We start from the raw sequence: 15,958 nt of genomic DNA on the forward strand, positions 1-15,958 counted from the left end.
AAATCAAAATGTGTATTTTCAATCTTGAACTACAGGTGTGACAAAGCATTTGATTTGTATCTGGCTGCCTGACACCTTCATAACCTCCCATGACTGAAACCCAAGAAATCGGAACCGTTCTAAGTAAATGTTTTTGTTTTTGTTTTCGTTTCTTTTTCTCTCCTGGTAAGTAAAGAAGTTGACCCTGCTTTCTCTCAAGCGCTAGATGGGGACTTAAAAAATTTCGAGCAAGGTGCTCCAAAGCACAGGGCTTCCTGAGGCACAGGGCCTGGAGTAGGGGCCCGACATACCTATGTCTAAGGGCAGTGTAGGCTATGAATATCTGTTTAGGCCTATTAACTGGCTTCAGAAGCCGGGACTGGAGCAAAATTGTTTTATGCTGATTGCTTCTAGCCTCCCTTTTTTCCCACTACCTTATATCAAGAACAGGGTAGTAGCTAATACTTTAGAGTTCAGATGGGATAACGATTGAATTGACAGCATCCCATGGAACTATGATTAAACCACCTATGCAGCAGACATAAACTTTTTATACAAAATGAGGACAAGGGTAGATACTGAGAGGCATCAGGAGTGACTTTTCTGAACATTCTCTGTTTGCACACCAGCTCCACTTCCACTGTTATTCAGCTTATTGTATGTCCTGTAAGGTGACCTTCATGGACTGCTTCAATGGGTCCCTCTGCACTATGGTTTCTGGTTAAGTTTAGCCAATGTGGTGGGCACCAGCATGGGATCACCACGAGAGGAGAGTGAGTCTGGTGTATTTATTCTCCTGCAACCTTCCCTATAGGCCTGTGGGTTGGCAGTGACTGCATTGCTCTAAAGTCCACAGTTCCTGTCAATCAACCCTCTCCTACAGCTGCAACTCTCTCTCCTTCCTTTCTCCTTCGGCCTAGAAGTGATAAAGAATCCCAGCTATTGCTAGCCCTGGGTCCTTCACCATTCCTTGCTGGCTTCCATTTAGTCTACTACACTAGTCTATCTATTAAGTTATCCCCAATTACCTCATCTAAGTGTGTACTGTTTCCTCTCAGATCCTTGACTAATGCAATCCTCATGGTTGCCTCATGATTGTAAGATCCTACTCCACTTCCAGAATCACATCAGCATTTCACATAGAAAGAGGAAGGAAGTGATGAGCAGGAAATATCGGTATCTGAATCAAGAAAGGAAACTTGCTCAGAAGGACCCACCAGACTTGTCTTTACATCTCATTGCCCATAATTATGTGACATGATGATGACCAGAATAATTTGTTTTCTACTGTTGCTATTGTGTGGAGTGTTTTAAAGATACCAATGTGATTCACTTAGTTGATAGTACTATCTAGTCTTCTATGTCCTTCATGACTTTTTGTCTAGTTGTACTATCCATCATTGAGAGTAGGGCTTTGAAGTCTCCAGATTTGTTGTTGAATTTGTCTATTTCTTCCTTCGATTCTGTCAGTTTTGCTTCATGTATTTGGAGCTCTGTTTTTAGGTGCATATATGTTTATTACTGATGTTTATAATTGTTAGATCTTCCTGATGAATTTTGTCCTTTTGTCATTATAAAATATCTTTCTCTGTCTATACTAATACTTTTTGTTTCTAGTAAGACTAGTTAAGTCTAGTAAGACTTTCTTTAAAATTTATTTTGTCTGAAATTAATATAGCCACTCTGTCTCTCTTATGGTTGTTGTTTGCATGGTATATCTTTTCCATCGTTTTACTTTCAACTTACTGTGTTTTTAAATCTTAAGCGTATCTTTGGTAGAAAGCATACAGTTGGATCTTGTTTTTTTGATCTAGTCTGAGAATTTCTGCCTCTGATTGGAATGTTTAATCCATTTATATTTAATGTTAGCTAAATATTGATATGGTTGGCTTTATGTCTGCTATTTTTCTATGTCTTCGATATGTTTCATATCCTTTTTTTTCTGTTACCCCTTTATCACCTTCTTTTGTGTGAAATATATATTTACTAGTGTACCACTTAATCCCTTGGTTGATTTTTTTAATGTTTTTGAGGTTTTTAAATTTAGTCATTGCTCTAAGAATTATAATATGTTTCTTAATTTATCATAATCTACTTCAGATTAATACTGTTAATTCCAGAAAATATAGAAGCTTTGCTACAATATAGCTTCATTCCCTCCTGCCTCTTTTGTGCTATTAATGTCATATATATTATTATATACAAATCCAATAATATGGCATTGTAATTATTCCTTCATGCAATTTTATATCTTCTAAAGAATAACTTTAGAGGATATCTTTTCTAAAATAAAGAGAAGTAAAGGGCAAAAATATATTTTTAGAATCTTCTATCTTAACTTACATATTTACCATTTCCTCTACTCTTCATTTCTTCCTATGGATTCAAGCTACCATCTGGTATCATTTTCTTGCTCTAATATAGGTGCATTTCCTTCCCCTTTTCTTTGTGCTATTATTATAAAATATATCGTATCTTTATAAGCTATAAGCCCAACAATGCAACTTTATAATTTTTAATTTGTGTAATTGTCTTTTAAGTAAGTTAAGAGAAAAATATATATTCACATTATCTTTTATGATTTCCTACATAATTACTTTTACAGATAATCCTGAGTTTTTTCATGTGGATTTGAGTTACCATATCATATCAGTTCCTAAAGAACTTCCTCTAATATTTCCTGTAAACCAGGTCTACTACAAATAAAATTCTCTCATTTTAGCTGGGAATGTCTTTATTTTGTCTTCATTTTTAAGGATAGGTGTTTCTGGATGTAGAATTCTTGGCTTATTTTTTTTTTTTCAGCATTTCAAATATGTAATCCCTCTGCCCTTTGGCCTACATGGTTTCTGATGAGAAGTCATTTAGCTAGACTAACCAAGAAAAAAAGAGGACTCAAATAAAATCAGAAATGAAAGAGAAGACATTACAACTAATACCACACAAATACAAAGGATCATAAGAAACTGCTATGAACAATTATATGCTGACAAATTGGACAATCTATAAGAAATGGATAAATCTCTAGAAATGTACAACCTACCAAGACTGAATCCTAGAGAAATAGAAAATCTAAACAGATCAATTAATAGTAAGGAGATTGAATCAGTAAACAAAGACTTCCCAACAAGAAACAACCCAAGTATCCATCCATGGTTGAATGGATAAAGAAGATGTAATATACAATGGACTATTATTTAGTCGTGAGAAAGAAGGGAATCCTGCCATCTGTGACAACATGGGTGGACCTTGAGGGTATTATGCTAAGTGAGATAAGTCAGACAGAAAAAGACAAATGCTACATGGTATCACTTATATGTGGGTTCTTAAAAAAAAAAAAAAAAAAAAGTCAAGCTCATAGAAGCAAAGAATAGAAAGTGGTTGCCAGGGCTGGGGTTTGGAGGAATTAGGGAGAGGTTGGTAAAAGGGTACAAACTTTCAGCTATAATATGAATAAGGTCTGAATATCCAATGTATAACATGGTGACTATAGCTGATAACACTGTATGTATAATTGAAATTTACTGAGAGAGGAGGACTCAAATGTTCTCACCAAAAAAAAAAGATCAGGATGTGAGGTTGTGAGGTGATGAATATGTCTATTAACTAGATGGGAGAATCCTTTTACCATGTATTTGTGTATCAAATCACCATGACGTACATTTTTTGTTTATGATTTTATTTATTTATTTATTTTCCCCCCAAAGCCCCAGTAGACAGTTGTATGTCATAGCTGCACACCCTTCTAGTTGCTGTATGTGGGGCGTGGCCTCAGCATGGCCGGAGAAGCGGTGCGTCGGTGCGCGCCCGGAATCCAAACCTGGGCCACCAGCAGCGGAGTGCGCGCACTTAACCGCTAAGCCACAGGGCCGGCCCCGTGACGTACATTTTAAATATCTTACAATTTTATTTGTCAGTTATACCTCAATGAAACTGAAATAAAAAAATTAAAAAAGAATGGTGCTATGGGCTGCATTGTGTCCCTCAAAAATTTATGTGTTGGAGCCCTAATCTCCAATGTGATGGTATTTGGAGATGGGGCCTTTGGAGGGTAATTAGGGTTTGATGAGGTAATAAGGGTGGGGTCCTCATGATGGGATTAACACCTTTGTAAGAAGAGGAAGAGAGAAAGAGCTCCCTCTCTCTCTCTGTGCCATGTGAGGACATAGCTAGAAGGCAGCCTCTGCAAGCCATGAGGAGAGCCCTCATCAGGGAACTGTAGGGGAGCAGAATTTGCCACCTCAAGATGTGTCTCTGGCAGGAGGATTATTTTGGGCTGGTTATTTTTTTAAAAACTGCAGACATGGCAAAAGCTCTGAAAACCAAGTGGAAGTTACCCTTTGTAAGAGACATTTACATTTGTAAGAGAAATCTCCATTTGTAAAGGTATCTCCCTCTCTGTACCAGGAAGAAAGGGATGACCTTATCTCTAGAAACTCTTATCAATGCGGAAGGCAAGGACTTAAATCTACATAACCTTACTCTTGTTTACTGTGCTTTTTCTGGTAATCTCCCATAACTAACTCCCCACACCCCCAACATCCTACTTTGTCTTTAGCTGAAGATGGCATTTAAGGTGGCAACCTCAGCCAATCTGGGGAGTTGCTCAGTTTTCCTGGGTTTCTCCCATGTATACATGTTATAAAGCTTTGTTTGATTTTCTCCTGTTATTCTGTCTCATGTCAATTTAATTCTTAGGCCAGCCAGAAGGACCTAGAGGGTAGAGGAATTGTCTTCCTCCCTTACAGAACCAAATCCACCAACACCTTGATCTTGGACTTCTAGCCTCCAGAACTATGAGAATAAATTCTGTTGTTTAAGTCACCCAGTCTATGGCACTTTGTTACGGCAGCCCAAGCTAACTGATACAAATGATATTGATGATATATATACAGATATTGAAAGAACTCCAAAATGTATTGTTCAGTAAAAAAAAACAAAAAAAGCAAGTCAAAAAACAGTATGCATAACATAATACTATAGATGTAAAAAAATAGTAACTTGTTGATTGAATTCATGTATTCTCAGTTGTTTCCATTAGCCCTCCAGATATTGGCCTCTTCGCATTTAGTAGAAAAAGTTCTCTGCTGCTACAAATATCATCAAGGGAAGAAAAAGAGCCAATTAGTTCTCTGTTCTGAGTTCAATGATCAGTCAGTCCTCTGCTTTCTGGGGCCCACTCCAGGCTCTACAGCATGATGACAGCCTTTGGCAACTAATTATACTCCAAGGAGCTGAGGCAAAGAGTTAGGAAAAGTTTGCAAAGAAGCAAATTAGTGTCATCCCTTGGGAGTTGTTCAGAGCTGGCTGAGGATTTCTTTCACCTCTTTGAGATTCTCAGGAGCTTCAGGCAAGTAATTAAAGGCATGACTGGAGGCTGCAAGAACACATCTCCAATAAAGGTGCACGTCGCTGATGAGCCAGAGCTCGCAGTTGCAGGTTCCTCCCGTAACCATACTGTGGACCAAAATCAGGACTCAACACCTCCCAGTACTCCTGTTAGATCCATTAAACAAGACATTTAGAAGTAGCTGGGTCACCATGCCAATGCAGGAAAACAGAGGCCTTTTCTTTCCCATCTACTCCTTCCCCAGACATGTGGCTCTGGAAGGGAGGAAGGGAGGAGGATAACGCCATTTATGGAATCCCTACTATGTGCCAAGCACTGTGCTAAGCACTTCATCCATTGGCCTGACCAATGTGGCCCAGACCACCAGTGCCCACCAATATCCACGGTTCTCCTCTTCTTCCTGGGCACACAGCAAAATGCTATTTTCCTACCAACAGAATGTACATGACAGCGATATATGTCACTTCCAAACCCCGCCCACAGAAACCTCCCACACATTGTCTTCCAGTGTGTCTTCCTCATCTGCTAGCTGGATGGTGACACTCTGGATGAGCTTGAGAGGTTTGGGTTAAAGGTGGTGAAACCTATACCAGCCTAGGTCCTTGAATGGTGCCAGCAACATTAAACTGTGACATAGGTATTAAGGCATTGAGACCTGGGTGTTGTTTGTTACAACAGCAGTTAGTTTACCCAACTCCTACAATCTGCTTCACCATCTGGAAAATACAAATTAAATCACATCTTTTATTTACCCAACTAATGGCTCGAGACCATACCTGCCTTAATAGCACAAGTCTATTATCTCTCACATAATTCCAGAGCCTATCTCCACCTCAAATTGTCCAAGAACTTCTGAGGAACTCAGTCCACTGGATTCCTGCTTCCAAAGGCCATGTAGGAAGAGAATGAAAAATCTGACCAGGCATTGTCTTTGGTCATTGCTGTGTCATTGGTCCTGCACAATCTGATGGGCATGGGTCTATTGCCCACTGCTGCAGTGCTGCTGCAGGCCTAGACCCCTGCCATGCCAGAGTCAGACTCCACAGAACAACTCCAAGGTCATGGTTCTCATCCTTCACCCTCACGTGCTCAGCTATCGCTCCCCCAAAACACAATGGTCCAGGATGGCTGGATCCAGAGGGGCTTCTCGCCCCAGACACATGCTGCAACATATGCCTCCCATACAAACCCCAGTCCTGAACCTACATCCCTAACACAGGTCCCCTTCTCCCTCATGATGGCCTCCCTCTTGGGGCTTTTTGTTGTTGTTGTTGTGAGGAAGATCAGCCCTGAGCTAACATCCGTGCTAATCCTCCTCTTTTTGCTGAGGGAGACCGGCCCTGAGCTAACATCTATTGCCAATCCTCCTCCTTTTTTTTCCCCAAAGCCCCAGTAGATAGTTGTATGTCATAGTTGCACATCCTTCTAGTTGCTGTATGTGGGACGCGGCCTCAGCATGGCCGGAGAAGCGGTGCGTCGGTGCGCGCCCGGGATCCGAACCCGGGCCGCCAGTAGCGGAGTGCGCGCACTTAACCGCTAAGCCACAGGGCCAGCCCCCCTTTTGGGGCTTTTAATATTCTTTTACACTGATGGATCACGGTCAATGTCACCCTGAACCACCAAAATAGGTTTCCTTAATTGCAAATCTCAGAGACCAAAAGTTGGGGAGTCTCAGCCCTTTCCTTCCCAGAAAGCCTCTTGCTCTGTATGAAAACTGTGCACACCAAGGGGAGAGGCCTTTTTGCTCTGCCTCAGGAAAGACATAATAACGATAAGTACCTACACTCACTACATCTGCATTATTAATCAGGGCACTCAATTAACTTCTCAGAACAAAGACATCTACTCCAAGGAAACTTTCTGCCTCTGCCTATATAAAAAAGCAGTTAGCAGTTAATCATGAATGTTGCACACATTATCTCATTTAAAGGCGTGAGTAAATGCTATTATTGTTCTCATCTTACAGAAGAACTAGAGGCCCAAAGAGGTGGAGTGGCTTGTCTGCAGTATCACAGCCAGTAGCTGGTCAGCTAGGACACAAACCAGATCCAACTGACCCCAAAGCCTAAAGCAGTTTCTGAGGAACAGCACTCTGGGAGGGGCTTAGCCGGGTGGTTCAGGTTCAAGGTTTCCAGGAGGTTGCAGTCAAGCTGTTGGCCAAGGCTGCAGTCATCTGAAGGCTTGACTGGGGTTGGAGAATCTGCTTCCAAGATCACTTTGCTGTTGGCAAGAGGTTCGTTTCTCACCACGTGGGCCTCTCACAGGGCTGCTCATGAGAGAGAGAGAGAGAGAGAGAGAGAATCTGCCGAGTCTTTTACAACCTAATCTCAGAAGCAACATACTATCACTTCTGCTGTATTCTGTTGGTCACCCCAACCCTGGTACAGTGTGGGAGGGGACAACAGGGGGTGTGAAGCCCAGGAAGCAGTATCATTGGGGGCCATCTAGTTGGAGAACACAATGGATTTTTTTTCCTTCTTTTTCTTATCTAAATTTCCTAAATTTCTTAACTTGAAGATATTATATAATAAATTATAAGGAAAAAAGCTATCGATTGCTGGCAAGGGCACCTCCTTAGCCCTGGTGTTGATTTTTCAGCATCCCCTCCCAACAGCCTAGTTGCTTTCCCAGTCCGACTTTCCTCCAACGCCCTCTGACAGCCTAACAAACCTGGGCTTTCTCAGCCCAGGCCTCTGGCGCCATCTGGTGGCCACATTCAATACTGCTGCTCCCAACGAACTGCTGCTCAACATCTGGGTGTGAAGGCCTCACCCGCGTGCAGGAAGGTGACTTTGATGGGATGTAATGGGTAAAGCCTAGGGTCTCATGTTTTTCCTCAGAGATCCCAGGGATTTTCCACATCCGGCCCCAAAAGGAATTGTGAAATCCCAGAGGGGATGAGAGGGCTGTCAGAACTTTGGGGAGCAGTGCCTTAATCTCTATTCTCCCTGCCTTTTCCTTCTGCTGCCTGGATGCCAACCAGCCCTCGACCCTGGCAGACCCACGTGCAGCCAGGTGCAAGAAGGTGGTCCCTTGTTCCCTCCAGCTTTACAGCTGAGAACCTAACATCCAAAACTTAACTTTCATTTTTAACAAACTGCCAGCAACAGGAGGTACTCAAAAAAAAATAAATGAGTTCACACTCATTTTAAAGAACTTTGTAAAATGACAAACATATTTTAAAATATTGTTCCAATTTTTGAGTCAAGGAGAAAAAAATGCTAACGTTTTAATTAATTACTTTTAAGAAGTATGCCACATTCCTCGAGAGAAATTAGAAAATTTAGCCCAGTAAAAATAAAAATAAAAGCCATTCATAATCCCACCGTTACATTGTTATGGAGTTGTCTTTCTTGCCTTTTCTGCACTTATCTAATTTTTAATGGGATTATTCTCTACTTATAGTTCCATAAATTGCGTTTCTCACTTAAGCTTTACACATTCTAAGAGCACAGATGGCCTTTGATTTTTATCTCCCATGAAGCCTCAGTGTCTTGGCTGTACCTGGGTAGTCTTCGTCAAACTAAATGCTAGGGGCAGAAGACACTTGAATGCTGAGCCATTTTGCAGTTTAGCCTGGTTTATTAAAAAGTGCACAGCTGACAACAGGTCAGCGATGGAATGTGAAGGTTTCTTGCATCCTCCTGCCCCCCCAAACCAATAGTGTATGCAGAGGACTCTGGGAGAACTTTGGCCTGAATCGAAGAGTGAAGACTATGGATATGTTCCCCCAGCCCAAGTGTTGTCTCTGAGCAGGACGCCCAGGAGCACTAACTACATCATGATCGTCAGTGAAGGCCTCTAGAATAGCGGTGTATGCAACTCCTGACTGTTTTCTTTCTTGTGATAGATACCTCCAGGTTCTGTTCACAACTGCCTGTGTCAAGAAATTGACTGTCTTGGGGCCGGCCTTGTGGCATGGTGGTTAAGTGCGCGCGCTCCGCTGCGGGGGCCCAGGGTTTGCAGGTTCAGATCCCAGGCGCACACAGATGCACCGCTTGTCAGGCCATGCTGTGCCGGCGTCCCATACAAAGTAGAGGAAGATGGGCGTGGATGTTAGCCCAGGGCCAGTCTTCCTTAGAAAAAAAACAGAAGGATTGGCATCGGATGTTAGCTCAGGGCTGATCTTCCTCACAAAAAAAAAAAAGAAAGAAGGAAATTGACTCTCTCAAACAAAATCATCTACTGTTAAAAGAAATGACTAGGAACTAAGCTTTGGAGTTGATTCAATCCCAGTTCCACCAATTACTAGCTGTGAGGCTAAGTATTTTAGTTATCGCCACAAAAGTGCTACATAATAAATCACCCCGAAGTCATAGATTCTCATGGAATAAATTATTCTCATGGACGGGCAGGTCAGCTAGGAACGGGCTAACCTGGGCAGGGCTGGGTCAGGCATCTCTGCTCCAAGGAGAGCCTGGCTGGGCTTGGCTGGAGCAGCTCTGCTCCACACATATTCATTCTGGGCCCAGGCTCATGGGGGAGCAGCCACCCATGGGAAGTTCTTTTCATAGCGATGGTTGAGGTACAAAAGGGTGAACAAAACAAGGGAAGTTTCTTATGGTCTAGGTTCAGAACTGGTACTGTCACTTCTGCCCACATCCACAGCCCAAAGCAAATCAGACAGCCTTGTCTTGAGTCAAGGACAAGAGAAAGGGGGAGTTCATTAGCCCACCCTCATCATATACCTCAAGTCCACCCATCTCCCTCCATCTTCACTGCCACCAGCCTTGCCAAGTTACCGTCAATTATTTCTAAAACCATTGCTAAACCAGAGTCTCTAACACGCTTCCTTGCTTCTAGTCTTCCCTCCTTCCACCTATTCCCCTTACAATGACAGCACAATCATGACACTCCCATTTTAAACCCCGATGGCCTCCCACTGCTCGTAGACTAAAGTCCCTTCTCTTTAACATGGCTTATGAAGCCTGACACAGTCAAACGTCTGACTACCCCTCCAGCTTCATATTGTGCTCTTAGCTCCCTCACCAGCTATGCTCCAGAGACCACAGTCTTCTCTTCTTCAAAGGGCCAGATTCATTGCTGCCTCAGGGTGTGGCACACTCTGCCCTCCCTGCCCGCTTCCTCCGGGGCTGCCTGCTCATCCAAGCTGCAAAGTGTCGGCACATACATGTTCAATTCCTTTTTAATGTCCTGCCTCTCCCATAGGCCCTTAAATTCCACGAGGACAGTGATCACACCTGTTTTGTTCACAAATGTACATATCTGGGGCCCACGGCCAACCCATAGTAGGTGATCAATAAAATTTAAATTGAGAGCCGGCCCTGATGGCCTTGCGGTTAAAGTTCTACGGGCTCCACTTCAGCGGCCAGGGTTCAGCTCCCAGGTGCAGAACCACACCACTCGTCTGTCAGTAGCCATGCTGTGGTGGAGGCTCGCAGAGAAGAACTTACAACTACACACAACTATGTACTGGAGTTTGGGATGGAAAAGAAGGAAAAAGAAGGAAGATTGGCAACAGATGTTAGCTTAGGGCAAGTCTTCCCCTGTGGGAAAAATAAATAAATAAATTGATAGATGAATAGCTACCACTTATTGGGGTTTCATACATCCCAGGCAATATTCTGTGTGTCTCAGCAATGCTACAGCATCACAATTATAACCACACTCATATATGCAGGAAATGTACCTGTCATCTTTTTTCTTACTGAACTCACCCTGAAGCCCCCTCTCTGCTGAGTGGTAGGGTCCAGGACATGAGGGTGGACCCCTGTCAGTTGAAGGTGTGATGGCCAGATAATATCATGGCTCAAAACACCCATGGGACAATGTCCTCTGAGGGACCCAAGTCTCTAAACTTCCTCAGCTTTGTGGAAATTAATTAAAAACCTTAATTAAATTGGAGCTGGGAAGGCCTCCAGGGGGAGCTCTCACGCCATATCACACATCGTCAGTTACATCAAACAGGAAGAGATAGAGGCCAGCATCTTACAGGAAGTAAAACTACGTTAGTCCCGAAGGAAGATTTCTCTCCCCACCCAGCAACAGCCCAGCCAATGAGAAGTTATTGCCACCTTGAAGTGTTACTTTCCTCCAGTGGACTTTCATTTAGAACAATCCTCCCCACTCCTCCTTTTTCCCTATAAACGCAGCTCCCCTCCATTGTTTTCCAGATTTGCATATGGTTCACCATATAACGCACACCCCAAATTGTGATTCTTTTGGCTATTCCTGAATAAACTCATTTTGAGGCTAAAATAACAGGTGAATTTGCTTTTTAAGTTAATAGCTTTAACAAAAAGACATTAACTCGCACCCACCTCTGCTCAGGCACATGGGGCTGTGTAGTCAATGAGCCACAGACACTGCACTCCTGACACTCCAAACAAACTTCAGCTCCCTGCCACCTAATGCTTATCAAAAGTAGAAAGGTTCTAACAAAAAACAAACAACCCGATCAAAAAATGGGCAGAGGAAATGAACAGACACTTCTCCAAAGAAGATATACAGATGGCCAATAGGCACATGAAAAGATGTTCATCACCACTAATCATCAGGGAAATGCAAATCAAAACAACACTAAGATATCACCTCACGCCCGTTAGAATGGCTATAATCACCAAGACAAAAAACAACAAATGTTGGAGAGGATGTGGAGAAACAGGAACCCTCATACACAGCTGGTGGGAGTGCAAACTGGTGCAGCCTCTATGGAAAACCGTATGGAGATTCCTCAAAGAATTTAAAATAGAAATACCCTATGATCCTGCTATCCCACTACTGGGAATCTATCCAACGAACCTGAAATCAACAATCCAAAGAGGCTTATGCACCCCTATGTTCATTGCAGCATTATTCACTATAGCCAAGAAGTGGAAGCAATTCAAGTGCCCCTCGCTTGATGATTGGATCAAGAAGATGTGGTATATATACAACGTAATACTACTCAGCCATAGAAAAAGACAAAATAGTCCCATTTGCAACAACATGGATGGGGCTGGAGGGTATTATGTTAAATGAAATAAGCCAGAAAGAGAAAGACAAACACTGTATGATCTCACTCATATGTGGAATATAAACCAACACACGGACGGAGAAAACTGTATTGTGGTTACCAGGGGCAATGGGGGTAGGGGGTGGGCACAAGGGGTGAAGGGAGTCATATATATGGTGATGGACAAACAAAAATGTACAACCCAAAATTTCACAACGTTATAAACTATTAAAACATCAATAAAAAAAAAGTAGAAAGGTTCTGTGATTTCTACTCAGTCAATTTGGGTAGGGGGAGAACTAAAGCTCAGGACCCCAAATGTTCGGGCCTGCACCGTTCTTCGTACCACTATACGTCCAGAAGCATCTTTTTAAAAGCAACTACTTTCTATCCTCAACTAGGGGAGTATTTGTGTCTGGAATAATTCAGTTGTGAAATGCTCCAGATCTGTGCTTTTTGCCTGATCAGAGAATATATACAGCAACGGACCTCGGGCAGACCTGGGCGTACTCAGGGACGCCATGCCTGGAAGACTGACCTTATTTTACCCAGTTTTTCACAGTAAACAACTCAGGAATGTGCTGGAATTGTCACTAGTTATTTTACGCTTGGCAAGCAGGTCACATTTAGCTGTAGTCTCCAGATGGCTGGGAGAGGTGAGGAGGATGGGAGAAAGAGAGAGAAAAAGAAAGAGAGTGAGGGGAGAAAGAGAGAGGCAAGGCAAGCTCCTGGAAAGCCCTGAAAGGACCCCGCCTGCTCTGCCCACTATCAGTGACCGCTGAGAACCTATTGTGACCTAAAGGCAGGGAAATGTGTCTCCCACTGGAAGTGCTACAGTGTAACCTGTTCTGTGTGGTCAATTACATCCTCTACTCCCACTAACCAGCCAAGTGTCTGACGGTGCCCTTCCTTCCATCCTATTATGGTCACCCTTGTGACCTCCATGCAGTTCCCATCCAAAGAAAATTTTTCTTGTTAGTGCTGTCAATTTGATTCCGACTCCTAGCACCCCTGTGTACAGCAGAGCAGAACCCCGCCCATCTTTATTTTTTTTTCATTTGGAAGTGCTTTTAATTTTTTAATTTTTATTTTTTTAAATTTTTTGTTTATTGCAGTAACATTGGTTTATAACATTGTAAAAATTTCAGGTGTACATCATTATACTTCTATTTCTGCATAGATTACATCATGTTCACCACCCAAATACTAATTACAACCCATCACCACACCCATGTACCAAATTATCCCTTTCACCCTCCTCCCTCCCCCCTTCCCCTCTGGTAACCACCAATCCAATCTCTGTCCCTATGTGTTTGTTTATTGTCGTTATTATCTACTACTTAATGAAGGAAATCATACGGTATTTGACCTTCTCCCTCTAACTTATTTCACTTTGCATAATACCCTCAATGTCCATCCACGTTGTCACAAATGGCTGGATTTCATCGTTTCTTATGGCTGAGTAGTATTCCATTGTGTATGTATACCACATCTTCTTTATCTGATAAGGGCTTAATCTCCAAAATATATAAAGAACTCATGCATCTCAACAACAAAAAAACTACCAACCCAATTTAAAAATGGGCAAAAGACCGCCCATCTTTTTGCACCATTCTCTCATCTTCCTGCGCTATACCAGACAATGTTCCACTGCTATTCATAGGGTTTTCATGGCCAATTTTTTCAGAAACAGGTGGCCAGGTCCTTCTTCCTAGTCTGTCTTAGTCTAGAAGCTCCGCTCAAACCCGTTCACCATGGGTGACCCCGCTGGTATTTGAAATCCTGGTGGCACAACTTTCAGCATCACAACATGCAGCTGCCACGGTATGACAACCAACAGACAGGTGGGGTGGTTCCCCAACTGGAAATGAACCCAGGCTCAGCAGTGAGAATGTGGAATCTTAACCACTAGACCACACAGGGCTGGCTTCCAAAGAAAACAGTGAAGGTAAAACTGTGTGTGTGTGTGTGTGTGTATGTATCTGTATATGTGTTTATGTATGTATGTATGTGAATGTCTGCACACATGCACACACACACACACACACACACACACACACACAGAGGCCTGGTACATGGTTTTAAAGGTGAGACAGTTTCAGTCAACTGTGCACACAATCCTAGAGCTCTTACCTTACAGGGTCATCAGCCTCACCTCACCTCACCCCTCCCAGCACACTCATAGTCTGTCACCTTGATGCACTCGCCATTCTCCAAGCAAAGCGTGCACTTGCACGCCCCAAACCTTCCCTCCTTTTATCCTCCTGCTAAAATTCTGCTTAAGACTCAGCTCAAATACCACCCCCTCTTCCTTCTTCTGGGATCCCTGTGACCTGTTCCTTTAAACCTCCTCTGGTATTTTGCAGGGTTCATTTTGCATTGGCCTCCCACATGCCCCCGGCCCCTCCCTCTGGACTGCCCACTTCTTACGGGCAGGACTTCCTCTGCGTTCATCTTTGTCTCCCTGACGGGCCTGAGGAATACGGCCTGCTGCTGTCCTAACAGTCTCTCTCTCTTTTTATTCTCTCCCAAAGCAGGGCTGTGTGGAGAGCTCCTTGACACGGTGTAACCCCACTGCCTATCGTGTGAAAATGACGAGTTGGTGCATCAGGGAGTGAAATGCTATTTTTCTCCAAATTTTCACCATCTAACATACTATTTTGTTTACATATGTTGTTTGTCTGGCTCCCCTTAGAACGTAAGCTCCATGAGGTAGAGATTTTTGTCCGTTTTGTTCACCTTTGAACCCTCAGCCCCTGAGGTATGGTGGCTGGGGCAGGGTAGGCACCGAGGTAAGGGCTGGTGCACAGTAGGCACTGAGGTATAGTGACTGGTTCACAGTAGGCACTCAATCCATTGCTGTTGAATGGATTAATTAATTAGTCTCAGACAAGGGGAATGAGAGAGATTGCAAAACAAAATCATCTTAGTCTGCCTAGAGTTTGCATCAAGACATAATGGGATTCCCCAAATCCATTAACAAAAAACCCTCTAAAAATCATGGGGACTTACCTAAGGCATGTCTGCCACCACCAAGCGGGTGTCTGTCCATCTGCAGACCCACGCATCCGACCCTCTGAGAGCACACACAGCCACATCTTAGAGGCACACTCACTTCTTCAAAGTCTCCTTTCCACTTAACCACCCTGGATGTGTGTTTGGGGCTGAATTATGTCTCCCCAAAATTCATGTTCAAGTCCTAATACTCAGTACTTCAGAATGTGACTGTATTTGGACACAGGGTCTTTAAAGAAGTAATTTAAGGTAAAAGAGGTCATTAGAGTGGGCTGTAATCCCATATGACTGCTGTCCTTATAAAACGAGAAAATTAGGACACCGAAACTCACAGAGGGACTACCAGGTGAAGACAGAGAGAAGACGGCCGTCTACAAGCCAAGGAGAGAGGCCTCAGAGGAAACTAACCCTGCTGACACCTTGATCTTGGACTTCCAGCCTCTAGAACTGTGAAAAAATAAACTTCTGTTGTTTAAGGCCCCCAGTCTACTGTACTTTATTATGGCAGCCCTAGCAAACTAATCCAATGTGGAAAACCACCAAGGGAAATGTGTTTTTGTTAAGGATGCCCCAGTTGAATGCAGCCTGTAAACTGCTTGGTAGATGAAACAGTGTGGACATATAGTAAGGAGGGGAAAAAAAAGAAACAAACAAAAGCA

Source organism: Ceratotherium simum, chromosome 34 (assembly GCF_057802395.1).
Source record: "Ceratotherium simum simum isolate JZ-2026a chromosome 34, ASM5780239v1, whole genome shotgun sequence".
Taxonomy (NCBI): domain Eukaryota; kingdom Metazoa; phylum Chordata; class Mammalia; order Perissodactyla; family Rhinocerotidae; genus Ceratotherium; species Ceratotherium simum.